Genomic DNA, 26,573 nt, shown 5'->3' with positions numbered 1-26,573 from the left:
TTCCAGTGTCTTTCATCAGATTGGTTAATGTTCTGCTCATTTCAACAGTCAAGTTCATGGGTTTGTGAGCTTACCATCAAAGGAGACCATTGAGAAGCTTAGTCACATCACCCATTACTGTGGGAGACTTGCAGTGTCCCCCATTAAGTTAACTTTTTCTCGTATCCCTTTTGATCCATGACCCAAGTAGCTAAGGGAACAGATACCTGAGCACTTTTTTGTGAGAAAATGCTGAGGTCTCTCAAGCTGGTTTAGCTGCCTAGGAAGATGCAGGCCAGAGAATGTATTATATTCAGTCATGGGCCTAATAAGGGATGAATGGATTCAGGTTATCAGAGTAAGTGGTAGACTCAAATGTAAACATGATGAATTTGAGTGTAAGTTACAGTAATTATGTCAGATGCTTGTAGTAATAGGTTATCACTTGGATAAAGTTCAGAATGTTGCTAATTTAATTAAAGAGGGTAGAAAAGGCAAAGAACCCCCCATGTTAGTGGAAAAGGTTGTAGAATCTGGGAGAATTCAGACAGAGTCGATCAGTCTTCTTTGGATGTGTGTTGAGTTTATTGTGGATTCTCACAACATTAAAATCTAACAGTTAATATCGTAGGTAAGTACCAGACTGCTCTTTAGCAGTCAAGTTCATGGTTATATATGGGCTCGTGGGCATTAATTCTTACCCCTTTATGAAAACTGAATATCCGTAATGTTGATTTTTTTTCTTTTTTACACCAGCAGAAATTAACAAAACACATTTGATTGCTTCTGCCAGTATTAAGTCTGTGCAAGATTGTACACAGTGGGGATTGGGAAATGTGCCCTTTACCCACTGTAGAGCAATCTCAGAGTTGATTAAAGCCCAAAACACTGTGCAAACAGAATGTAGAAAAACACCCAACTTAAACAAAATAAATTTTCTTGATGTGGAATATGGTAAGGAGTGGACACAATGATTTTTAAGCTCTTTCGTTTTCTTAATACATAGAACTATTTCAGAACAACTTGTAATTTTCTATTTCACCACTTAAATACTAAACAGTAATATCACATGATTTGTATCGTCCATTTAAAAAAAACTTCTAATAGAACATTTAAAAATATGTAATTCTACAAAATTTAAAGGCCCCTACATTTCTAAACTAATGTACAGTTGAATCACAAATCAATATTAATTTACCATATTAAAATATATTTATAAGAAATATATAATTGTTAAATATTTGCATATCTTTTCCTATATATATTTTATAATCTCTGAGCCATAAGGAAGCATTTTATATTGATATGGTCGTTAAGTTCATGTTTTTATCTGCAGAAAACCTTATCTGCCATTCTACTTCCTTACCCTCTAGATGCATATTATAATTTCCCATAAATTCTTTTGTAGTGACATGATCAATGACAAAAAACTTGAAATTATTAAAATTTTTGTATGTTCCTGAATGTTTTGCTAAAGAATTGCTTAAGCCTCCTTTTTTAATTTCCATTGTACATTCATAAATTCTTTTCAACAGTTTTCTGATACTTTTGCCTGCATAATAACTGTTGCAGGTTTCACATGTTGCTATGTATACAACTCCGCTAGAATTACAGTCAAAACATCCATCTGTCCAGATCTGTTCTTCTTCGTTAATGAACACATTAGAAGAGTCACTTAGGAGTCTACAGTATTTGCACTTATTACACTTGTAAGTGCCTAATGTTGAATTATCTTCACCCCTTTTATTTCTTTTAATTCCAGATGTCTCTAAGATATGCTGTCTGTTTCTCTCACACCCTTTCTTTCAGAGTTTTCAGATTGCTAATGTTAGTCGCTACTTCCTCTTTTTAACTCTTCTTCTTGGATAGCTCTAATACCATCATTGGTACTTCTTCCCTCCTTTGTTATCTTCCTGCCCTCTCATAGGGTATTTCTTAGTTACCATTGTTGGTAACCCCTTTCTCTTTCTAAAAATGTAAGAAAATATATATTTATGTATACATCTCTTTCTGTTGTTTTCCTATTGTGGCTGAAATACCTGCAAGTTTTAAAAAGTGCACTTGTGGGCACAAGATACCTAATTTTGATGTCCACAGGTAGCATGTGTACTGTTTAGGACTGGCCCACCTTGGCACTTCTTGCTCCAGTGGAGTGATCAATGCAGCTAGTTAGTTTTAAAAGGGTTGCTTCCCTCTTCTGCTATTTCATCAGCTGGTTCTGTTTCAGGGGCTCAACCCCCCATCAAGAAACAAAAGTCTTCCTCAGAGTCAAAGGAACATAAAAAAATGGTCTTACGCTCATTCGCTCAGATGAGTGTGTTATTGGCTCCTTCGCCCAACAGATCCATGAGCCTTGGACCTGCCTCTAATACACTTATTCTCCATCTTTGATCTGTCCAACTGTTTCAGAGCCTTTGGCTTTGACAGTTCTGAGAATCGATGTGTCAGATCTAAAGACAACTTGGTATTTGTCTCCGACTATGTCCCTGACTCGTTTGGCAGTGATTCCCGTAGGACAGTATGAGTCTTGGAGCCAAAGCTTCAGTGCTGGATCTGGGGGGGGTCTGGGTTGACTCCGAAGTTGTCAGAGACGTTTCCTCCCCTCAGCGCTTCAGCATTGGACAATTCTGGTCCAACTCCATTCTCACAACAGGAGCCTGGGCAGGGGCAGGGCTCTGCAGTGCTGAGGACTTTGGCTCTGCTGCAGCCCACCACGGCTTCCCCCAAGTCTTCTGCCTTCAAGGTGGTGGAGAGGGCTTTCTCTCATCCGTGAGGCTGATCTACTCTTCTTTCTTTGGATCCTACTCTGCAACCATCAGGTCTGAGTTCGGAGCTGAAGCTTCGGTATTGAATTCTGGGGGGAGATGGGGGGGGGGGCTGGAGTCTACTCCATGGTTGTCAGAGCTGTCATTTCTGCTCGATGGTATGGCGCCGGACAACTTGGGTCCAACTCCTTCCTCATGACAGGAGCCTGAGCAGGGTCAGAGCTCTGCAGCACTAGGGACTTTGGCTCTGGTGCAGCCCACCACAGTTTCTCCTGGGCCTTCTGCCTTCAGTGTGGTGGAGAGGGCATTCTGTCATCCAAGAGGCCTATCTGCTCTTCTTTCTTTGTATCCTACCCCTCTGCCACCATCAGGTCTGAGTTCAGAGCCTCATCAACCTATCCGTCAGGGACAGCCAGTTTATTTGAGCATCCAGACAGCTCCTTTTCAGGAACTTTCTGTATCTTCTGACACCTCTCCAGGTCATCCCACTAAGGAGGTCCCCCAGAAGAGATTCTACAAAGGGAAGCACATAGATTCACCTTAGGAATCTCCCACTGAAGACCCCGACTTTGATGAAGGGGAAGGGTCCCATGTCTCCACCAGAAGATGTCTCCTTTGGAGGGTGGATGGTCTTGCAATCCCCCGTTCCCAGGAGGAGACAGTGTTTCTGGAAGCCTTCAGGTCTGGCTCATCTACATCCTGGGTTACTCCCTCAGCTGATTATCTCATAGTTCCAGTGTCTCATCGGGTATGTAAGGAACCAGATACCATATGGCCCATTCTGTGTCATTCTGACAAATTTCTTGCCCCTCCCAAAGACAGGTCACTGGAGTAAGGGGATGCTGGTAGATGCCATGGTAGTAGCAGCGGCCATTTAAAAAAGAGCTACCTGAGCATTTGTCCATCCTCCTAATAGAGAATCCAAGCCATTGGACAGATTTGGAAAGGGGATTTACGCCTCAGTGACCTTTGCATTATGGTCGTTGAATTATTTGGCACACTTCACTAGATTGCAGAGAGAAGCTGTCCTGCAATGAGCAAGATGGGAAGACATTGTACACAGTGAGAATACATTTTTCTATGCCGCAGAGATCCCTTTCCAAGAATTAGCACAGAGCTAGAAAGAAGTGGTTCCGTAACTCTCAAGGTCCATTCCAAGACTCATGGAGGGAAACTTCCCCAGAGGCAGGGGGGTTCCAATGGAAGACGCCACCCTCATGGCAGAAGAGGCTCACAAAACCATGGGTTTTGAGATTCCTTCTCAGATAAAGCCTTCCAGCACTCTCGAAGGGTTGCCTGATTGCTGTGCTCTAGAGGCATTTGGGGGGGCATTTATCTGTGCACCCAGAAGCCTGTGTATCAATCACAGCCGACACGTGGGTGCAAAAGATTATATCCAGAGACTCTTTCGTTCCCTTTTTGCAAATCAAAAAGAAAAGACTCTCCAATGTTCCACTCAGTCAGCCAGAATTAGCAGCCTTAGAAATTCAAAAGCTTCTGTACAAAATTGTCATCCAAGAGGTTCCACGAGAGCAGAGAGGATTTGGAACTTACTTAAGGTTCTTTTTAGTGACAAAGAAGACAGGAGACCAAGTCTAGATCTCAGCACACTGACTCGGTTTGTAAAGGACTCCTAGTTCTAGATGGTCACGGTTCAGTTCATTCTGCCATTCCTACAAAAAGATGATTGGGTGTGCTGTGTCATTCTTCAGGATGCATACCAACACATCAAAATGAACAGATGCTCCCTAAGATATCTGCGCTTTCGGCTGGGTGCCAATCATTGTCAGTTCAGTGCCCTGCCCTTTGGTTTCACCACAGCCCCCAGGGTGTTTGCCAAGTGTATGGCAGTGGTAGCAGCTCACCTGAGCTATACATATAGTTATACAAAGTGTTGCCATACCTAGACGACTAGATCCTTACCACTCCAACCTGGCATCTCCTTGAAGAAGCTAGGGGACTACCTGCTACAACTTTTCCACTCTTTAGGCATTACAGTTAACTATGCCAAGTCTCATTTACTTCCTGTCCAAATCTTGGAGTTTGTAGGCCCCTGCCTGGACGCCACCAGTAAGCTAGCTTTCCTTCCTTAAAGGAGAGTGCATTCTATAAGCTGTCAAGTGACACAGATTCTTTCTCATCCCTCTTCCCCAGCATGAGTGGTCCTTCAAGCTTTTGGGTCTATGGCGACTGCTGTAAGCTTGGTCCTGATGGTTCGTTTTTATATGCGTGTTTTTCAATGGACTCCAGCTCTTCAGTGGTTGATTCTTCGATATCCACTGTCCTTACTGATAAAGGTCTCCCAGGGTTACAGACATTGCCTGCTTTGGTGGGTAGAGTCCAGTGAAGTTTGTCAGGGATATCCCTTTATCTTTCCACCCCCCATAGCCACAGTGACCACGGACACCTCCCAAATGGGGGGGTGTTATTTCTTGGGACAGACAGTCCAAGGTACATGGTCCCCAGAAGAGACCAATCTGTACATCATTTTTCTGGAGATGAGAGCGGCCCTCCTAGTGTTGCAGGCCTTTCAGGACTCCCTCCCTCTGGAGACTATTGCTTTCCAAACAGGCAACAAATCTGTGGTTTGGTACATCAACAAACTGGGGAGCCTGATCCTTACCCCCTTTGTTGAGACGCAATGAGAGTGTGGCAGTGGGCGATCTCTTTCCAATTGATTTCTTATGGCAATGCACATCCCGGGGAAATCCAACATACTAGTGGACAAACTCAGCAGGTCTGTTCTTTTGCCTCACATAAGTTCACAGGTGATTACTAGGCTAATGACCACAAGGGCCTTTTTAAGTCTATATATATATGGAAATTAAACATTTACAAGCAGGGACCTGGGAGATAAACTGTTAACAAGCTGCCTGTATCTATTAGAGACATAGGTGCCAAACTAGGGATGGGTTTCCTGTTTCCCATACAATTGCCATGAGTAGTCTGTCAATCATTTAGTGGCAGAGAGGATTTTCTTCTGATGAGGTCAACCTTGCTGTGATCTGTGGCCTTGCCTCACAACAAGTGCAGCATTTTCTTTGCCCTGATCCCCCCTCTGGGGAAGTCACTAAGAGATGCTTTGCCCTCCATTCTCCTTTACAGTTACCCACACATACCTTTAATCCCCAATTTTTTCAGAAAGCACTTCGGTTGAAGAGCAAGGTTATCCTCATTGTCCCTTTTTGACTTTGTTAGGTGTGGTTTCCCTTCCTTTGGTCTCTTCTATGTCCATGTTGGACCCCCAGTCCAGTTCTGATCTCTCATCCCACAGGGATGGTGCATCCAGACATGTAGGCCTCAAATTAACCGCATGGTTTCTCTATTTCCTGTAGAAGTTGTACAGCTCAGGCTTTCCTCATTGGTTCACCAGATATTGCTGTCATCCCAAAAAGCCTCCACCAGGAAGATTTACAAGAGTAAATGGAAATGGTTTTCCTGTTGGGCCCATCAAAGAAATTTGGATCCCTTTAATGCTTCTATTCCTGCTGTCTTGGATTTTCTAGCATGTATTTTTCGAGAGAGAGAGAGTTTTTTCTACCATCAAATCCAGTTAGCCATCTCGAATTGTAATACTGGGGACAAAACAAATTCTTTGGCTTTATCCAAATTATGTAAAGCATTCCGTAAAGGTACCTTTTTGCTTAGGCCTCTGTTTAAAAACCCCTACTGCATCTTAGGATCTAACACTTTTACTGCAAAGTTTACCTCAAAGCCCCTTTGCGCCATCGGCCAAGTCAGACGTCAACATTCTCATTCTTTGGACTTTCCATTTCGTCTTCTTCCATGCCTCAAGCTGAAGCTTCAGTAGTGGATTCACAACCTGCCTCTCAACCCAGGGCTTCCTTTTTGCCCTCTAGTCCCCTCTCAGGAACTGTTTTCGGTGCCCCAGACCTGAGATAGGGGAGCTTCTTTTGCCCCTCTGAAGGCTTAGGGCCTTTGGTCCTTTTTTCAGAAGAAAGACTGTATAAACATCAAAGAGATGAAAGCTCTTCTTCTGGCCCTTCAGACCTTCCATTCTCTGTTCCTTCCAGGGGCCCCTCAAAATCGTTACCGACAATACCACAGTGATGTGGTATATCAACAAGCAAGGGAGGACACGGTCTTACCCTTTGTCCAGACTAGCTCTTCATGTTTGAGATCTGGCCACCCAGTATCAGTTAACTCTTCAGGTTGTTTATATTCCTTCAGCACAAACATTGCGGCAGCCTCTCTGAACAGGCCCATAACACAGACTCACAAATGGATGCTTCATAGAGATGTGTTTCAGGGCATTGTCCACTAGTGGCATACTTGTCAGGTAGATCTTTTTGCCTCACTTCTAAACGTACAACTTCCTGTCTTTTGAACCAGAGTTTCATGTCCCCTGGCTTGGAAGGTGGGCACCCTCTCTTCCTCTTGGAAAGGGATTTTTATGCCTTCTCCCCTTTCCTGTCATACAGAGGATCCTGTTCAAGATAGTACAAGACTCTCCCAGAATCTTGTTGGTGACTCTCTCTTGTCCCAGACAGCATTGGTTACCTCTTCTTCTGCATTTATCCAAGGGCAGTCACCACAATTTACATCCCAGGGTGGACCAAGTCACACAAGACGAGGGGTCTCTCATCCATCCCCAGTTGTCCACTATTCAACTGACACTGGGTGATAGGGTTTTAATCCCTTTTAGGCACCTTTTTTCTGAGGGTGTGCTTCTGGTTCTGCAGGAGACCACTACCAGAAAATCTTATTTATCCAAATGGAAGAGATTTTCTGTTTGGTGCCTTGCTCGTAATGTGGACCCACTTTCTGTGGAAGTTCCTTTGATTCTGTCTTTTTTGTATAAATTGCTCAATGCTGGGTTCGCATACTCTTCAGTTAAAGCCCACCTTTTAGCTATTTCTGCTCGTCTGCCTGTAACTCCTCCTTTGGCTTCTAGATTTGAGGTCAAACAATTCCTTAAAGGCATCCTTCATATTAGGCCTCCCAAGAAATGTGTTCCTCTTTCCTGGGACCTTAATTTTGTTCTAGAAAAATTGACTCTGGCTCCTTTTGAGCCTGCAACTTCAGCTTCCTTACAGCATTGTACTTGGAAGACTGTTCCTCTTTTGGCCCTTACTTCAGCTTGAAGGGTGTCTGAGCTTCAGACTGTTATGGCTGTACCTCCTTTTTTTAGTTTTTCATAGGGACAGGATGTTTCTCTTTACTAATCCTTCATTTATGCCCAAGGTGGTTAATAAGTTGTCTCTTATTAGATAAAACTAAAGCCATTCATAAATATAAGAAACTTTTTTTTTGTTTCTTTTCATCCTAGGTCTTTAGGTTTATCTGTTACTTAGCAAACCATTTCTTCCTGGATCTCTAAGGCCATTTCCTTTTATTATTCTTTTCATGGGAAAGGCCTCTGTTCTTCCATTATGGCTTATTCTTGTAGTACTTTTTCCAAAGGATTGGATACCCCACTCCATTCGTGAGGCAGATACTTGGACTTCTGTGCATATCTGTTACCAAACATTATACACTGGATGTGGTTTCCAGGGCTAGAGCCAGGTTTGCCAGGGTTATTCTGCATGGCTTTCATGAGGGCTCCCCTGGACCTTTACTCCTCCCATGTTTCCTCTTGAGGTACTGTACTCTCACTTTAGTAATGAATACTGCAACACTAATACAAAAGGACATAGTACAGTTGTGTAAAATCTTACCATAAGACTAGATGTCCTTTCCTTCACTGTTGCAGGATTCACTCCCTCCATCCTTGCCTTTTTTCTTTTTCCTTCTGGATGCACATATTCCTTTTTATACTCCTTGGACTGTTGTTCCTCCTGGGGCTTTTAATTTCTGAGGAAGATGCAGTTGTGCATCACCTTTATGCCCTACGCCATGAGAGGGGAGCATACGTGTGACGTACAATGTCCCTAATATAACCTAAGGCTGTGGTTTACTGGCCAGACGTCAAGCTACCCTTGGCAGATGATTCCTAGTGTAATGAATACTGCAGCAGATAAGGGAAGGACATCTACTATTATGGTATGATTTTACACAACTATACTTTCTCTGACTGACCAACTCCTCATATAGCACAAACAAAGGCCTCATGTTTGGTCCAACTTTTATTGACTTAAAAAAGACCTTTGAAACAGTCTATCACAATATAATAATAAACATGTTAGCACCTTGTAGTTTCTGTGAACCTCTGTGCTCAGGTGGTATTGGTGTGTTTAAAACCAAACCTAATCACTAAATATAAATGCATAGGAACTTTGAATTACGAAATTGGGGCTCTTTTGTTTTCCTTGTTTAGTAATGATCTGTCCTGAAATATTCCAAACATCAGCTGTATACATTGCAGATGATATTGTACTAATAAATGCAAACAGCTTTCCAAAAGGACTTCAAAAAATCTCTGTAGCTATAATTCAGTTGTTGTTGTGTCTTTCGGCTTTTCCTGGTTACCGCTAATGACTGGCAGTAGATTTTTACATGCCGACTTGCCGGGCCTGATGCACAACCTTCAACGAAGGAACACCCATTCACGCATGTCGCCACACAGAAGACGCTCTAACTGAGTGCAGCTATAATTCAGTCATTTGTGAAATTAGTTAGAAGCTAACTAACTTAATATCAGCACTGCAAAGATAACTGTAATTTATTTTGGTAGTACGCAAAGGCTCATTTCCCCACAAAAACTACAGGATCCTACTGGAAATCCTTTACCAGCTGTATAAAACATAAATACATGAGAATTGTGTTAGATCTCAGGCTCTCATTAGCAAAGCATATTGAACAAACTAATGGGTAAGTCCTAGTTCAGAGTTATGTACTGTGACAAATTATCACGTTTTCACACCTATGGTAAGAAAGGCATTTGCTTCTAATAGTGTTTATTTCACACTTGAATATGCTGTATCAACTATAACATTAAAATCTTCACAAAATGCTGAGTTGTTGCAGACCACAGAAGATAAAAATCTTATGGTTTAGTCATTTAGAACACAATAGGAAGCATCATTGTTTAATTATACAAAAGGCTGTCTTTCATCTTGATAACTCAAACCTTTAGACTTCTCAGTGAGGTCTGTTGGCTGCTACTTGTAATTAAGTTAAATACAAAAGAACCTAATATGCTCTCTGTAGCTAAGAAGCCCTCTTATAAAGGACCTTTCTTTCATCTTTCAGTAGCTGAGAAAACATTTTCCAGAATTGCCTCTACACTTTGGAATGCGTTTCCTGCTGAAATTGGGAATTGTAAAGAATTGTCAAAGCTTAAAACGTCAAAAGGAATACCCAAGTTAAAACCTGTACCTAATTATTTAGCAACTGTTATGTGTAACCTTTACATATTATCTAATTATTTAACAACTGTTTGCATATTTTATATTATGCAAACATTCCTGTGCAACCAAATGTTTTGGTACATAAACTTTATATAAATTGACGCAATAATTTTTTCCCATAGTACACTGTTATGATTACATAAAAAGTGATAATCTTACGTATTCCGTAACGCTGAAGTGGATTTGCTTCTCGTAACTGTAGTGTCAAGATTTGTTTCAATTAACTGTACTGTCATGGCTCTTTGCCTCTTGGCAGACATTGTGACTGAAAGTTATCATTTGACTAGTTCTGTTGTATAGTTAAATATTAATAAAACAATAATGTTTTTGCTTATGTACAAGCTGTTGAAAGGTAAATTCAATCTTGGGAGGAACATATTCAACATATTAGAAGGTGGTAAGCAAACTAAAATAGGCAGGGCTCACTATAAAGTCAAATAAGTGACAGGTGGAATAGCAGAAATGTCTTATAATGGTCATCAGATGGGTGATAGCAAAATGTGTCCAGAGCCTGACGAGGTGGAGGCTATTCAGTCATGACCTACCCTTGTTACCAAAAAGTAGGTGAGGGTATTCTTTGAGACAGTGTGCTTTAGTGGTAGCTTGCCCACACTAAAACGCAGTAGCCATTCCTTTTGCAGAGCTTACCCATCAAGCAGACCAGACAGGGAATTTTAACACTGGCTTGCAAGAAGGCATTCCAAAATCTCAGGTAGACCTTGATTGTTCCTTCCATGCTCATTAGTTTGAACTACAGTCAAGAATTTATTGTTCAGGTAGACGCTTCAGACCATAGTCTTAGGGCTGTACTTGGCTAAGTCACTTCATAGGGTGAGGAACATCAGTAATATTATCTCAGTTGTAGACCTCAGCCAAGAGAGGAATCCTATGCAAATGTGGGTAAGGAATTTTTTGGAATAATTTGTCTTAGATTGAAAGCTTCAGCCATACCTGTATAATTGAAAATTCACAGTGGATACAGATAGTAGTCCCTTCAAATGTTTAAACAGGTTCAGTGGACAAAACAGTAATCCTCTTAGATGGAGTTTGGGTTTACAATCCTGCAACAAGACTGTCCTAAGGTATAGGTGGTGTAACTAATATAATGAATATTTATCATTCTGTGGTTCTTTGGGATGTAGGGGAGAAAAACTTGCCTGAGATTTAAAGAGAGGAGTATGATAACTGCTATTGTTTTTCCAGTAAATATGAAATAAAGGCATAAATTGTGAAAAAAACGGTATAACCTGTAGTTATTCTGGTAAAGATGCAGCTAAAATGTCAAGTACAATAATTGCAGCTGTTTTACTTTTCAGTAAATTAGTGTAAAATGTTTGGTATGTGACAGGGTATTCTCAATAACTGTTTTTGTTTGCAGAAGCTTTATAAAGTAAAAGTGCCTGTTTTTCTCTCTCTCACAAACACACACATTATTACATGTCAAAAGATACACTAATCGTATATGCAGTTAGAAATTTATAGTCATTAAAGTAACTTAGCTGTGAGGTGGTGGCTTGTCTTTTTCAGCCACTAAATAGTTTTGAAAGTCAGTAGTTGATAGCAGTTATCTTCATTTTCTGCTATGGGTCAAACCAGCCACTTAAGACGTTTTATTATGCAATTTGTCCGTTCAAAATTTTTTTCCATTTTCTTGTGCAAGAATAGATCTGTATAATTACTTTTTCAGTGTATGATAGAAAATGTTACATAAACAGTTTCATTATTCTATTTCAAAAGCTTGTAGCTGGTTGTCTGTTGATGCTTATAAGGGTAATTGCACAGAATGCTGGATTATAACTTTTGGCAAAGAGATATTGTTTATCTCTGTTTAGCATAGGGATACTGCTCAGCTATATTTGTCATGAATATATAATACAACAAAGTTATTTTTAAAAACGTACAGTAATTGTGCTCTGAGTGTGCCAGAAGGGTATTGTTTCCCCCTTGGAAAACCTTTTTTGTGTATATGTGTTTGCGAATATAAAAAAGTTTGTTATTGTTGGCAAAACTGAAAGGCTGTGGACTGAGAGTGAAATGGGTGAATTTGTAGGAACTCTGTGTTCATAACTGTTCTCTGTGGGTGTTTATTGTGAAGCTTATTTCAGTGTGGCTGGTGTCTGTCATATCCTAAGGCTGGATATCTGAAGAATGAAGCTTGGCCCATATGCTGTATGCTGTACACATAACTGTCTCACGTAAGTTCTAACTTTGAAACCTGCTTGACTCATCTTCCCCTCCCCAGGATGTGTGAGCTCTATTTGTCAACTCATTTCTACCCTCACTTGTCAGATCCCCCAGGCCAAGTGTATACTTGTACAGCACTTAATTAATTATCTGGGTGCCAAACCTTCTTGATTATGTCTTAATTTGCAGAAAGGTGCTGTCCAGTAGAACTGGACAAACATAAAGATTAGGGGAGACTTTTACTTATGCAGCTGGTGCATTATGTTATAATTTGCAAAAGCATAGATGTAAAGTTGTCCCTGAACAGGACATTTCTAAGATTGTTGCTGAATGATGATTGATGGCGATGATAAACCCAGTCAAGTACCCAACAAGGAGAGTCTCTATGTTAATCAGTGGCAAAAAAGAACATATATGTTAATGTCTTTGTCAGCAAATATGTTTATTGCATGCGAGTCCAAGCTTGAGAATGGGTTAAAAAAAAAGTATTGAGATTCTTATTTCCCTTAGCTGAAGTATGTTGAAGCTGTTTATGCACCAAAGGGGTTTGCTGACCAAGCACAGGAGCTAAAGATCATTGAGAAGAGTCTCTTGAGAGAACCAGAAGGGTGTTACCGAAGTGATCAACTTCAAGGCAGTCTCAGCAGTAAGGTCTAATTTCAGAATTTCATTAGAACAAGCTGCCAGGGAAGATGACTAATGGTAGAATAGGATGGGCAATCATCTTATGTGTTGTTATCAAGGTTGCTAGATTTCTGATAGGCCAGGTAGTGACAAAAAAAAATAAAAAGGTCTTTCACACTAAGTGAAGACCAAAAAAAATGCACCAACCGCCCAGGAAGTTTTTATATAGTACAGTCATGCAATTGCTATAGCACTTGAGAACTGCTGTCAGCAGTTTTTCATATTTGAATTTTGTTCCAGTTTGGAAATTTTACACCCTTGTCCTGTTAGAAAAGTAGTCGATCAGTGAATTATGTAAAAATGGACTGTTGTATCTGTGAATTTGTCCTGGCTTTAGCAGCACTTGCAATAGTATCCCTATTACTGCTCTCAATTATTATACATGTTACTGCTACAGTGATGCCAATTCTGCATCGCCATGAAGAGGAGAATTTTTTTTTTTAAATGAGAATGGAAAGAAATAACTTTTTCCAAGAGTACATAACCCTCCGAGCAAGGAGCTATCTCTTGTTAAACCTTCATACAATGAAGAGTCACATTTACTTGTGATGATGGACGAGGCACTAAAATATTTGGTGAAAAGACAGAAGCAGCACAGTTCGTTCAGTTATGAAGTTATTGTAGTTGATGACGGCAGTACCGATCAAACAACTAAGGTTGCACAAAAGTATTCCAAACAGTTTGGCAGCAACAAGGTACGAGTTCTCACACTGGTGAAGAATCGCAGAAAAGGTGGTGTTATCAGAATGGGTGTCTTAAGTTCTACAGGGAAGAACATTCTAATGGCAGATGTTGATGGTGCCACCAAGTTTGCAGATCTTGTAAAATTAGAAGCTGGTCTCAAGGACCTTCAGAAGCCCTAGCCAGACAATATGGCCATCTTGTGTGGTTCCTGTGCTCATTTAGAGAAAGAATCAGTTGTTCAGTGGTCTTACTTCCAAACTTTTCTCATGTATGGGTTCCACTTTCTGGTTTGGTTCCTGTGTGTGCGGGGTATTTGGGATACTCAGTGTGGATTCAAGCTTTTTACCAGAGAGGCTGCATTAAGGTTGTTCACATTACTTCATATCGATCGATGGGCATTTGATGTAGAATTACTCCACATAGTCCAGCATCTTAATATACCAGTGGCAGAAATTGCCGTCAACTGTACAGAAATTGATGGTTCCAAACTGGTTCCCTTCTTAAGCTGGCTACAGATGGGCAGAGATCTCCTGTTTATTCGACTGCGATACTTCTCAGGTGCCTGGAAGTACGAGTCTCGTCAAAAAGAGAACTGAGTTATCTTACATAAAAGAACAGTCGTTGCAGCTGAGACATGTACAGCAGCATTTCAAATATTGTAAATATAATGCTGGGGGAAATCATTGTTACTGTTTCTGGAGGTGATAATGTGCTTTTACTTTATGCTCCGTGTTTATTGATTTTTGATTAGCCCGTATACGAGCCAGTCAAAAAATCACACAACGGAGCTACTTCTGTTTAATGCAGAACTGCCTGATGTTCCACATTAAACACAAGTAGCTCCATGTTTAGTGATTTTTGATTGGCCTGTATGCCGGTATACGAGACAATCAAAAAATCGCACATTGGACCCTCTTCTGTTCAGTACGGAACATCATACAGTTCCACATTAAACCGAAGTAGCTCCATTTTACATGTTTTTTGATTGGCTCATATACAGGCATATGGGCCAGTCAAAAAAAAAAAATCAGAGGCTGTTTCGCCAGTATTTTAACCGGCAATGCGGGACTCAGGATCGGGCTGCTGATCCTGGGACAGTCCCACTCAGATAGGGGAAGTCTGGCAACCCTGGTTGTCATCCTTGTTAGAAAACACACATGGAGTTCTTTCACTCTTGTCAAAGAGTTTGTTTATTTTGAGCCCGAATAGCAGCAGCACTCAGTTTATTTTTTCCATGAAGTAACTTTGTCAATTTTCCAACATGGATTCTCAATAGAAGGCTGTAACGTTGTTCAAAAAAAGTGTAGGTTAAACAGTTAATTGCCAAACAGTGTAGGCATCCTTTATACCTCTTCTTTTTGGGATTGGACCACAAACCTAAGGAAACCAAAACAATGGGAAAAAAAAAAATCACAGAATGAATAAAAGTACGTTTCCTTATCCTCTTTTGGGTGGAAGTGAGGAAGCATAAGATAACTGTCATCTTGTTACCAGTCTCCCAGCATCCTTCTGCTGCTCCCACAAAGTCACGAGTGGCACATGAGTTACAGAAAGTGCTTAACTATCTGAGTGATCCATATGCTGACAAGTAATACTGGAGGTCAGATCATGATGGGAAAAGATCTGTTCTGCTATAATATAAGGAGTTAGAATCTCTGGTACCTTAGAATGCCTAGCTCTTAATTTATTGCATTTTCTTGAAGAATATGCCAGTCATATAGCAGTGTATTTGATTTAGTAGATACTTCAATATTTTTTTCTTAATTGTGTTTAGTATTTGCTTGTTTGAATTTTTTCTGTTTTGCAAAGTACTTTGTGATGATACAATATAGTGAAAGTTGAGGTGAGCAGATCGTCTGCGCTATAAAGGACAAACAGGCTAAAGGCACAGCTCCTTTGGCAACTAGTACCATGTAAATCATGTATAATAAGTACAGATGTCCAGAGGGTTCTCTATTGCATTTTGGATCGTTGTGGAGTGGGTTCTCTGTTATATTTTGGATCATTGTGGGAGACCTTTGCAATTGACAGTGTTTAAATTTCTACAGGAGCTTTAGCTGAAGACTGTTCCACTGCCCTGGGCTTCATTTTTTTTTTTGCCCAGGAAATAGAAAAATTAAAATGGTTAGAGGAGCCTGGGACTGTGATTCAGTCTTCTGGAACTTGTGGCATTCCATATCCGTTCTTCCCATACCTTTCAGTTGTACCGAATTTGAGGGCAAAATATTGAGGTGCCATAAATTTCTGCATGGCCCCTTTAATTTCCTGTTTTTTGAATTTTTTTTTTACTCCTGACGTCAAAATTGTGCAGGGCATGCACGATGACGTCGGCTTCTGCAGACCAGTCTGCGTTTGCTGTTTGCACAGCACTTCTTTCTTCCCCAGCACACTGGCTCCTTCTCCAGGTAAAAAAATATAAACTTATGTGCGTGCGAGAGAAACAGCAGCATCTTTACTTATGCAGGCGTAATGTAACTTTTTACTGTTTTAAACTTGGAGAGAAACGGCAGCTTCTTTATGTACTTACGTTTGGCTAAACTTATATGTGCATGTGCGTGCAAGAGAAACAGCTTCTTTACTTATGCAATTAGGGAGAAATTGCAGCTTCTTTACTGAATTAGTTTGGGTACTGTTTTAAATTAAGAGAGAAACGGCAGCTTCTTTATTTACTTAAGCTTGGTAATAGAATGAGAAGGCACCAAGAACTTATTTGGACAACAGGTTACAGATTGCCTTCCCTATCAAACATTGATATCAAGAGTACAGGCAAAGAGAAAGAAATATGGGTGGAGTCCTAAATGAAACACCAGCATTGGTAGAGTTTTTACTAGACTCTAGAACAAAAGTTGCTGTTAGGAAAGGAGTAATTAGCAGAACATATAAAAATTGCATGGTAACTATAAGAATCAATCAGAGGAGGTTAAAAAGGATCAAGAAGAGATATTTGATAATCAATTCACAAAGAAACAATGGAGGGATATAAGTATGTCTCATAACTATGCAACACAGCCTAGAAGATGTAGGACCTTTGCTGGGAATTGTTTACATAGGTATTTTTATACCCCAAGTAGACTCCAAAGAATTTTTTCTCAGGTAGACAGCAAGTGTTGGAGGTGTGCTGTGGAAGAAAGAGGTAGCTGTTAATATATTTTCTGGATGTATAATGAGTTGGCAGACTTTGAAGATTCCCTGCAGATTGCTCTGTCAGAGATACTGGGTGAACAAATTGGTGTAACTAAAGAAATAATTTTTTTGAGACATGATAGAGAATCGGAATTGCCTAGACATAGTAAGGCCTTGTTGAGTCTAATTATGGTGGCTTCCAAAAAAGCAGTTACTAGAAAATGGAAATCAAACTTTAAACCAACTTTACTAGAAGTAGCGAAGATAGTAACAGAGAGAAAACAACTGGAATTGGGGTCTTTAGAAAAGGGTAGGAGCAAATTACATAAAAAAAAAAATGGGAATTGTGGGAACAATACATGCAGAGGAGGAACAAGGATTAAATGAAGGTAGGATCTGAATGAGCTATGTAATGTTTGACTGACAATGACTGGATAGATAAGTGATGCATGTTTACAGCTAAAATTACGTCAGTCTGGTTTGTGATGTATAATGTTTGCAGCTAAAATTATGTCAATACGGTTTGTTTTCATTTATATAAATGTATGATTGCTTATGTCATATGTGAAAATTTAATAAAGATGTTTCTTTTTTAAAAGAAAAAAACTTTTTTGAGCTCTAACGTGCTTCCATGCCAGATCTTAGAGCTGTCTCACTAGATAGTGTCCATTTTATTTTATTTGCACACCCACATTGTGTTGCCCAAGGTAGAGAGAAGAGGGGTCAAGGATCAGTTAAGTCCACTTCAACAGTGTCTCATTTACCAAATGCTAGGCCTTGCTAAGCTTACATTTCTGTCTGTTGCTAGTTTATCAGTTATGTGTCACTCTTCATTTTGCAAACTGTAATATTGCTAGAAAACAGTACTTATTTTAATGTCCGAGCACTTTTATATCCTCTATTTTGGCATGCTTTTTCTGAATATGAAGTCATAGGTTCATAGGATGATACTAGGCTATTGGCCTGGAGGCCCTTATAAGCCTAGCCAAGAATTTCGCCCATCTTCCCTCAGTCAACACCTGTTTCCCCTTTCCAGCAGGGACACAGGTGGGATCCCAGGGATATATTTTTTGTTTCCCATCCAGTCGTCCAGGTTCCTCTTAAAAGAGGGCTAGAGAGATACTTTGCTTAACATGGACAGGTAGCTGTTCATAGGTTAGTACTAGGCTAACTGCCCTTGCGAGCCATTTTAAGCCTAGCCAGTTATCCCCTGTGAGATTCAAACCCTGTACCTTGTGTTTGTAAGGCAAACACCTTAACCATTAAGCCACCCTCCCAACCCTCCAGATGGGGGAGTCTTTGGGACAAAAATCTATCTCGCCAACAGGTTCTGTTAATGTCACAGACCATGTTAAGGCCTTGCATGTGGGTTGCACGAATGAAGTTTGTGTTAACAGATATGCAGCAACTCCATCAAGGCTGGGTCTGAAATGGCCTTGTATGCTAGACACAGGTCTCTTCTGAGCAGTCTGTATGAGATTGAGAAGAGGGACAGGGCTTTTAGCTTATCTGTAGAGGACAGGTGTTTGAAACCCTGGATTTTCCTGGTCCGGGACCTCTTTGGTCTCTCCAACTGCTGCATGTGCTTGGCAGGGTACATACAGAAGGGGGCATTGTACTCAATAATGGGTCTGATAAGGGAGGAGTACAGGGATGTCATAACCTCCTTGTTCCTGGATGAAATACTCTTACTTATGATGTAGGCCATGTAGAAAGCCTTCTGTACAACGGAGGTAATGTGATGGTCAAAAGTCAGGTTGTTATCAACCTGGGTGCCCAAGTCCCTCACAACTGATTGCATGCTTAGTCCATTGTTATTAATGTGATAATTAGTGGGGATGACATTTTCCCCAAAGGGGATAATGATGCATTTCTTGGTATTCAGTTTGAGGCCATGCTTCTGGCACCAGTCATTAGTTTAGGTAAAGCCCTTTTGGAGGATGTTCACATCACTAGAGGAATTTAAGACAGCGCCCAGCTTGCACTGGTTTTGGCTTGCACCTCAGAAAAGTATATCCCAAACAGTAGAGGCCCCAAGACTGATCCTTTGGGTACACTGCTTGTTATGGGTCTACTACTAGAGGTAGCTTCCCCTACTTTGACTGAGTGGATTCCTTCAGTAAGCCAGTTAGCTACCCATCTGGTAACATACGGGTTGATGCCTAGCTGGGAGAGTTTATCTATTAGGCCCAAGTGGGGAATAGTGTCAAAGGCTTTGGCTAGGTCAAGGTAGGCGGTGTGTGCCATCTTCCCTTCGTCCATGGCTTTGGTAACTGTTTCGAAGAAGTCGACCAAGTTTAACGGGCATGATCTCCCTTTGACAAAACTAAACTGTGTGGAGTCAAGCGTTTGGAGGTTGTTTATAAGGTCAATGATAATGCATTCCATGGCCTTGCAGATCAGGCTAGTTAGGCTGATGGGTCTGTAATTGCCTGGGTCAGTGGACGCTCCACCTTTGTATAGAGGGATGACAGTGGCTAGCTTCCATGCAGCTGTGATGATGCCGGTGCTCAGGCTTTGGTTGAATAGGGTGTCTAATGGAGATGAGAGCTCATACCTGAGTTCATGTAGGATACGGCCATGGATGTTATTGGGTCCCATGTGGACTGTATTTTTTGCCTTTGAGAGGGCATTAAGGACCTGCTTCCTGGTGATGAGGGGAGGTGCTGGGGATGTCCTGGTTTACTGATGGTGGGACAGGAGGTGAAGTTTTTACTGAACCTGCCTGCCAGTAGCTTGGCCATATATATATGGCATCTGTGAATGTGGTGTTATTGACCACCAGTTCAGAGCAAATTTGGGTGTTGCCTTTGAGATTGCGGACATATGTGAAGAAGGCCTTGTGATTGTCCTTGGTGGATGTGGCCAATTTGGACTTGGTACCCCTAGAGGATTTCACCTGTGACCGTATTTGCTTGTTCAGACAAAGGAGATATTATTTCGAACTTGACACCTGGTCCTTCTTGGCCCTGGACAGCAGTTTCTTCCATCTGTTATAGAGTTTGTTTATTGCTGCTGTCCACCAGACAGGTTTACTCTTCCTTGAGGAAGATGATTTGGTCCGGTCAGGTCAGGTATTGCTGAGTCCATACAGCTATGTAGGTGCTCGTATAGTTTTTTGGTGTAGGCCTGGACATTAGTGGTAGTTCTAATGGAAGGGGCAATGCTATGAAGCTGGTTATACCTCCTCTGAGGAGATTGTAGTCAGCTTTGGAAAAGTTTTTTCGTTTGACCCTGATAAGGAGGGGAGGTCAGGGGAGATGGTGACTTCAAAAGTGATCGCTTTATGGTCAGATCTTACCAAGGAGGATGAACACTGTAGGAGTGCTACAGTGGCTACTCATGTTGGTTAGGACCAGGTCCAGGATATTTTCACCCCTTGTAGGGGTGTCGACCAACTGATCCAGTGGATTGACATTGACAAAGTCGAGGAATCTCTGGGTGTTCATGTTTGGGCTAGAATAGGTTTTCCACACTATGGTTGGTAGTTAAAGTCACCCAGGATCAAGGGTAGAGGTTTGAATCTTGATGGATTCAAGTGGGCATCCTGAGTCATGACTGGGGGTCTGTAGCTAGCTATGATTTGAATAGGTGTTTTGTCATCAGTTAACTGCACTTGGAGTGTCTCCTGTGCTTCATACCGTTTGACCAGCCTGGAGGTGTGCATGTCTTTGATAAATATTGAAACTCCATCTCCTTTGGCTTTGTAGCCCTCCTTTTGGGGTCTGAAAGTATGGTAGGATGAGTAATCTGGTAAGGTTGGGGTGCTCAATCCAGCTTTGAACCAAGTTTCAGTGACTGCACAAATATCAGATCCTCCAGGGCAAGGAATGTTTGCAATGAGTGCAGTTTCATGCTAAGATTTCTTGAATTTAGCAGTATGACCTTTAAATTTTGTTTATAAGAACATTTCATGTTGGTAATTTTGTGCTCATGACTTTGCCTAAAAAAGGCACTGTGGGGGAGGCAAGAGCCTTTGCCAGAAGCCTAAAGCCCAGGGGAGACAGATGAAGGCCATCTCTGGCAAAGCATCATGGTCTGTCAGTCATGTCCTCCCAGGCTGTCAGGTACTGGATCCCCTTGGAATGAAACCAGAAACTAAGCCAATTGTTAAAGTCAAGTCATTTTCTGTTTCTGTTGAGGTAATATTCTGGGTAATGGTAGGATGCTGCTTATGGCTAGGGACATACCTGCCTGGGACACTCATTCAGTGAGCTGAATCATGTCTCTCTTCATATAGTCCAGAGAGGTCCATCTGACATTCACACCAACATGGACTATGACAGAGTCATAACAGTACCTGTTAAGAAACTTGAGTGCGTGTGTGATATGCCAGATTCTAGTACCTGACAAGCAACTTACTGTGACTTTCTCTTTGTCTAGCCTGGTGAGGGGCACATCTGTGTGTCTCACAATAGTCTCTCCTATGACTAGTATGTTGGGTTTGTGATTGGTTCTTAGAGGCTGTGAGACACAGACGTGTGTACTATATGTGATGCTTGGTGCTGTGGGTTGTGATGTGGGTGTGTGTTTTTGCTTCTGAGGTCTCTCTTGTTTAGGTATGTTTTTGTTGAGAATTCCGGCATATGATGTTTCATACTGTAAGCAACCCTTTGCTATTGCAATCTCAAGTTTTACAGCATCACCTGTTTACTGAAACACTGTATAGCTGTGTCTGTATGATGTGCAAATTATTCTTTTGGAGCATTTCTCCTCAAGCCTCCACTGAAAATTGACTAAAATCAAGGAAATGTCCAACAATCAAAACATGAATGCATACATACATAGGTAAGTACTAGGCCATCAGTGTGCAGACCATTGGGGTATAGCCAGTAAACCATATTCAAAAGTTCCCTGCAGCCTCAAGGAAGGCCACAGAAGATAGACAAGGGGAGAACTCGATGCTGTCCATCCAGTTATTTAGATTTACCATGAATGTGGCAAGAGTATTTCTCTGCTTGACTTCTTCTTCTTTCGGCTTTTCCCGGTTAGGGGTCCCACAGCAGATCATCTGTCCGCTCATGATTGGCAGTGAAGCTTTACAGTGTCTAGTTGCCAGCTCGGCGCCCCACCTTCCACAGAAGGCACACACACGTACACACTCACACCTAGGGCCAATTTAGAGTGTCCAATCCACCTACTGCATGTCTTTGGGATGTGGGAGGAAACCAGAGCACCCGGAGGAAACCCACGCAACCACAGAGAGGACATGCAGACTGCACAGAAGGCACCCCAGCCAAGAATCGAACCGGAGAACCTCTTGCTGTGAGGCTTGACATAAAGTAGAAATTATGAATCTATCCTGTCAACACATCTTATTTATTCTAGATGAAGATTTAGTTCCTTTAACTGGGTATTTGAGAAACCATTTGTTCTGAGAAGGAATGGCAGGTCAGAGAGGACTGGATCTTTAATTGCTTGAAATGCTAGACATAGATCCCCACTGTGGCGTCTATAAGAGCCTGAGCACAGAGTGGAGGATAGGCAACCGACAGACTGTCCTTGTAACTTAAAGTTTTGGTTTACTGGCCAGACGTCAGCCTTTGTGAGGCATTGATTTTTTTGTTTGGAATCTGTGAAGTGGTACTGATCTTTTTTGTTGGGAATCTCTGAGGTATCTCAAACTGAGTGACAAATGGAAGCTAAAAGTGGCATTATATTGGTGACCCATGGAAAATAGAGATTAAACTCTTACTATTCCCCAGATGGCCAATGTTCGATTAGCAGCATAGGCATTGGAGGAGGATGTGATTGAGAGGCTGATGTCAGCTTGCCCATCCTGCAGAGAGCGAGGCAGCCTAAAGCATCACTGCAGTATGCAACATAACGGTTTGCCCAGCTCTGCACTGCATGAGCGGTGAGCTTCTTATTCCAGAATCTGCACTTGCATGAAAGTGCATATGTACCTGCCAAAGGCAGTAATTGTGGAAGGTGGTTGCGAAGGCTCCCACCAGAATATGAGTCCCAAATATGTAACAAAATATAGAAGATTTAGGATTTTTGCCAAGAAGTATTTGTATGAGTTACTTTTATACCACAAGAAAACAAAGAATTTTTCTTTTGGTAGATGGCAAATGTTGGAGGTGCAATGAGAAAGAAAGAGGTAATGAGGAACATATAGTTTGGGAGTGTAATGAGTTGGCAGACTTCAAAAATTCCCTACGGAGTATTCTGTCAGAAATTCTGGTTGAGGAAATGAGTGCAACTAAGGAGTGACTTTTTTTTTTAGCTGGGGTACAGAATCTGAATTGGCTAGACATAGTAAGGCGGAGTTGAGTTTAATTCTGGTGCCTGCCAAAAAAAGCATTTACCAGTAAATAGAAATCAAAGTGTAAACCAGCTATACTTGAAGTAGCAAATATATTAAACCAGATAAAAGAACAGGGAGTGGGATCTTTAGAAAAGATAGGAGTAAATTACATAAAAAATGGAAGTTATGGGAACACTGCTTGCAGAAAAATGTTTTGGAGGAGACTTGAGGTTTAAGAGATGTCAGGAACAGTGTCATTTATGTACTGTTGCTTGGATTGTATGATGTATAACAATATATGTGATGTATAATTGTGAACAACACACGCAAAAAGCAGCAAAACAAAGCAATAAAATTAAATACGACAGTCCAGTCCACACCAGAAAGAATAGATTTAATACATTCTAGCACCTCGGCATTCACTGCCTTCAATGGAATAAATTATCATACTCAATACACCCTTATATATACAATCAATTACATCAATAAATTAATTAATTATAGCATCAGTTCATTAAATGAGTACTTTCCAACTACAATAGGCATTCAAGCCATCTGGATTTAAAGTTCTAAACTTTAAAATACATAGGGCTTCTTTATATAGAAGCCTCTCTTTAACATGTAAATAATCACTTTTATCAAATTTCTCTAAAATAGTGCCCTGCAAACCACTGGGGTCACCCTTATGACATTTTAAAAAATGTTGAGCTACAGGGCTTTCAAGCTTGCATTTCTTTATGTCTCTCACATGTTCCCGCAACCGGAGATTGAAAGCCCTTTTACTTTCCTCTATGTAAAACTTGTTACACGGACACTTTAATGCATAAACAATGCATTCAGTGGTACAGCAGAAATTAGATAACACATTAAATTTCTTTCCATTAATATATTGAAAACTTTGTACAACATATTGACAAACAATACATTTTCCACATGGAACAGTTCCTAAAATTTGTAAAGTATTCATTGCCCGAAGGCAGGAAGAGAGGAGGAAGGTTAGGAGTGTAGCAGTGAGGGTAGGAACTTTGAATGTTGGCAGTATGACTGGTATAGGAAGAGAACTAGCTGATATGATGGAGAGAAGGAAGGTTGATATATTGTGAGTGCAAGAGACCAGATGGAAGGGAAGTAAGGCCAGGTGTTTAGGAAACGGGTTCAAATTGTTCTGTCATGGTGTGGATGGCAGGAGAAATGGGGTAGGGGTTATACTAAAGGAACAATATCCCAAGAGTGTTTTAGACGTGTAGAGAGTGTCTGACAGAGTGATGTTTATGAAGCTCGAAATTGATGGTGTAATGATGAATGTTGTTAGTGCATATGCTCCACAAGTTGGGTGTGCGATGGATGAGAAAGAGAAATTTTGGAGTGAGTTGGATGAAGTTGTGGTGAGTGTACCCAAGGGTGAGAGACTAGTGATTGGAGCGGACTTTAATGGGCATGTTGGTGAAGTGAACAGAGGGGATGAGGAAGTGATGGGTAGGTATTGTGTTAAGGAGAGGAATGCAGAAGGTCAGATGATTGTGGATTTTGCGAAAAGGATGGACATGGCTGTGGTGAATAAGTATTTTAAGAAGAGGGAGGAGCATAGGGTGACGTACAAGAGTGGAGGAAGATGCACACAGGTGGATTATATCCTATGTAGGAGGGCCAGTCTAAAGGAGATTGGAGACTGTAAAGTGGTGGCAGGGGAAAGTGTAGTTAAGCAGCATAGAATGGTGGTCTGTAGGATGATGTTGGTGATCAAGAAGAAGAGGAGGAGGAGTGTGAAAGCTGTGCCAAGGATTAAATGGTGGAAGTTAAAAAAAGGGTGATTGTGAAGTGGAGTTTAGGGAAGAGTTAAGACAGGCACTTGGAGGCAGTGGAGAGTTACCGAATAGCTGGGTAATTACAGCAGAACTAGTAAGGGAGACTGCTAGAAAGGTGCTTGGTGTGACATCTGGACAGAAGAAGGAGGACAAGGAGAGATCTGTTGGTGGAATGAGGAAGTACAGGAGAGTATACAGAGTAAGAGGCTGGCGAAGAAAAAGTGGGATTGTCAAAGAGATGAAGAAAGTAGATAGTATAAGGAGATGAGGCGCATGGCAAAGAGAGAGGTGGCGAAAGCTAAGGATAAGGCATATGGAGAGTTGTATGAGAGATTGGACACTAAAGAGGGAGAAAAGGACCTGTACCGATTGGCTAGACAGAGGGACAGAGCTGGGAAAGATGTGCAGCAAGTAAGGGTGATAAAGGATAGTGAGGGAAAGGTACTCACAAGAGAGGAGAGTGTGCTGAGTAGATGGAAAGAGTATTTTGAGAGGCTGATGAATAAAGAGAATGAGAGAGAGAAGGTTGGATGATGTGGGATAGTGAATTAGGAAGTGAAACAGATTAGCAAGGAGGAAGTAAGGACAGCTATGAAGAGGATGAAGAATGGAAAGACTGTTGGCCCAGATGACATCCCAATGGAAGCATGGAGGTGCTTAGGAGAAATGGCAGTGGAATTTTTAACTAGATTGTTTAATGAAATTTTGGAAAGTCAGAGGATGCCTGAAGAGTGGAGAAAAAGTGTTTTGGTACCTATCTTTAAGAATAAAGGTGATATGCAGAGCTGCAGTAACTACAGAGGGATAAAATTGATCAGTCACAGCTTGAAGTTATGGGAAAGAGTAGTAGAAGCTAGGTTAAGAAGGGAGGTGATGATTAGTGATCAGCAGTATGGTTTCATGCCAGGAAAGAGCACTACAGATGCAATGTTCGCTCTGAGAGTGTTAATGGAGAAATACAGAGGTGGTCAGAAGGAGTTGCATTGTGTCTTTGTAGACTTGGAGAAAGCATGTGACAGGGTGCCTAGAGAAGAGTTGTGGTATTGTAAGAGGAAGTTGGGAGTGGCAGAGAAGTATGTAAGAGTGGTACAGGATATGTATGAGGGTAGTGTGACAGTGGTGAGGACTGCAGTGGGAGTGACAGATCAGTTTAAGGTGGAGGTGGGATTACATCAAGGATCAGCTCTGAGTCCTTTCTTATTTGCAGTGGTGATGGACAGGTTGACAGATGAGATCAGACAGGAGGCCCCGTGGACTATGATGTTTGCAGATGACATTGTGATCTGTAGTGAGAGTAAGAATCAGATTGAGGAGACTCTGGAGAGGTGGAGATATGCTCTAGAGAGCAGAGGAATGAAGGTCAGCAAGGCTAAGACAGAATATATGTGTGTGTAAATGAGAGGAAGGGTAGAGGAATGGTGAGGATGCAGAGAGTAGAGTTGGTAAAGGTGGATGAGTTTAAGTACTTGGGATCAGCAGTTCATAGTAATGGTGAATGTGGAAGAGAGGTGAAGAAGAGAGTACAGGCAGGGTGGAATGGGTGGAGAAGTGTCAGGAGTGATTTGTGACAGACGGGTACCGGTAAGAGTGAAAGGGAAGGTCTACAAGAGGGTAGTGAGACCAGCTATGTTATATGGGTTGGAGACGGTGGCACTGACAAAAAGGCAGGAGTCAGAGCTGGATGTGGCAGAGTTAAAGATGTTAAGATTTGCACTCGGTGTGACTAGGATGGATAGGATTAGGAATCAGTATATTAGAGGGTCAGCTCATGTTGGGCAGTTTGGAGACA

General features: G+C 41.4%; 1 protein-coding gene and 1 pseudogene across 2 annotated transcripts in view; both read left to right on the top strand.

The window, feature by feature from the left end:
* The window catches only part of MTOR (mechanistic target of rapamycin kinase), a 4,577,509-nt gene that overhangs the window by 3,430,331 nt on the left and 1,120,605 nt on the right, over positions 1 to 26,573 (top strand). The gene's annotated exons all lie outside the window — the stretch shown is intronic.
* On the top strand, positions 13,223 to 14,202 carry LOC122794639 (annotated as a pseudogene).

The sequence above is a fragment of the Protopterus annectens genome, chromosome 2.part1, assembly GCF_019279795.1.
Source record: "Protopterus annectens isolate FY-2018-M chromosome 2.part1, PAN1.0, whole genome shotgun sequence".
In the NCBI taxonomy this organism is placed as follows: Eukaryota; Metazoa; Chordata; order Ceratodontiformes; family Protopteridae; genus Protopterus; species Protopterus annectens.
Note: the sequence above shows the minus strand (reverse complement) of the source record. Positions and strands in the feature narration are given on the sequence as shown.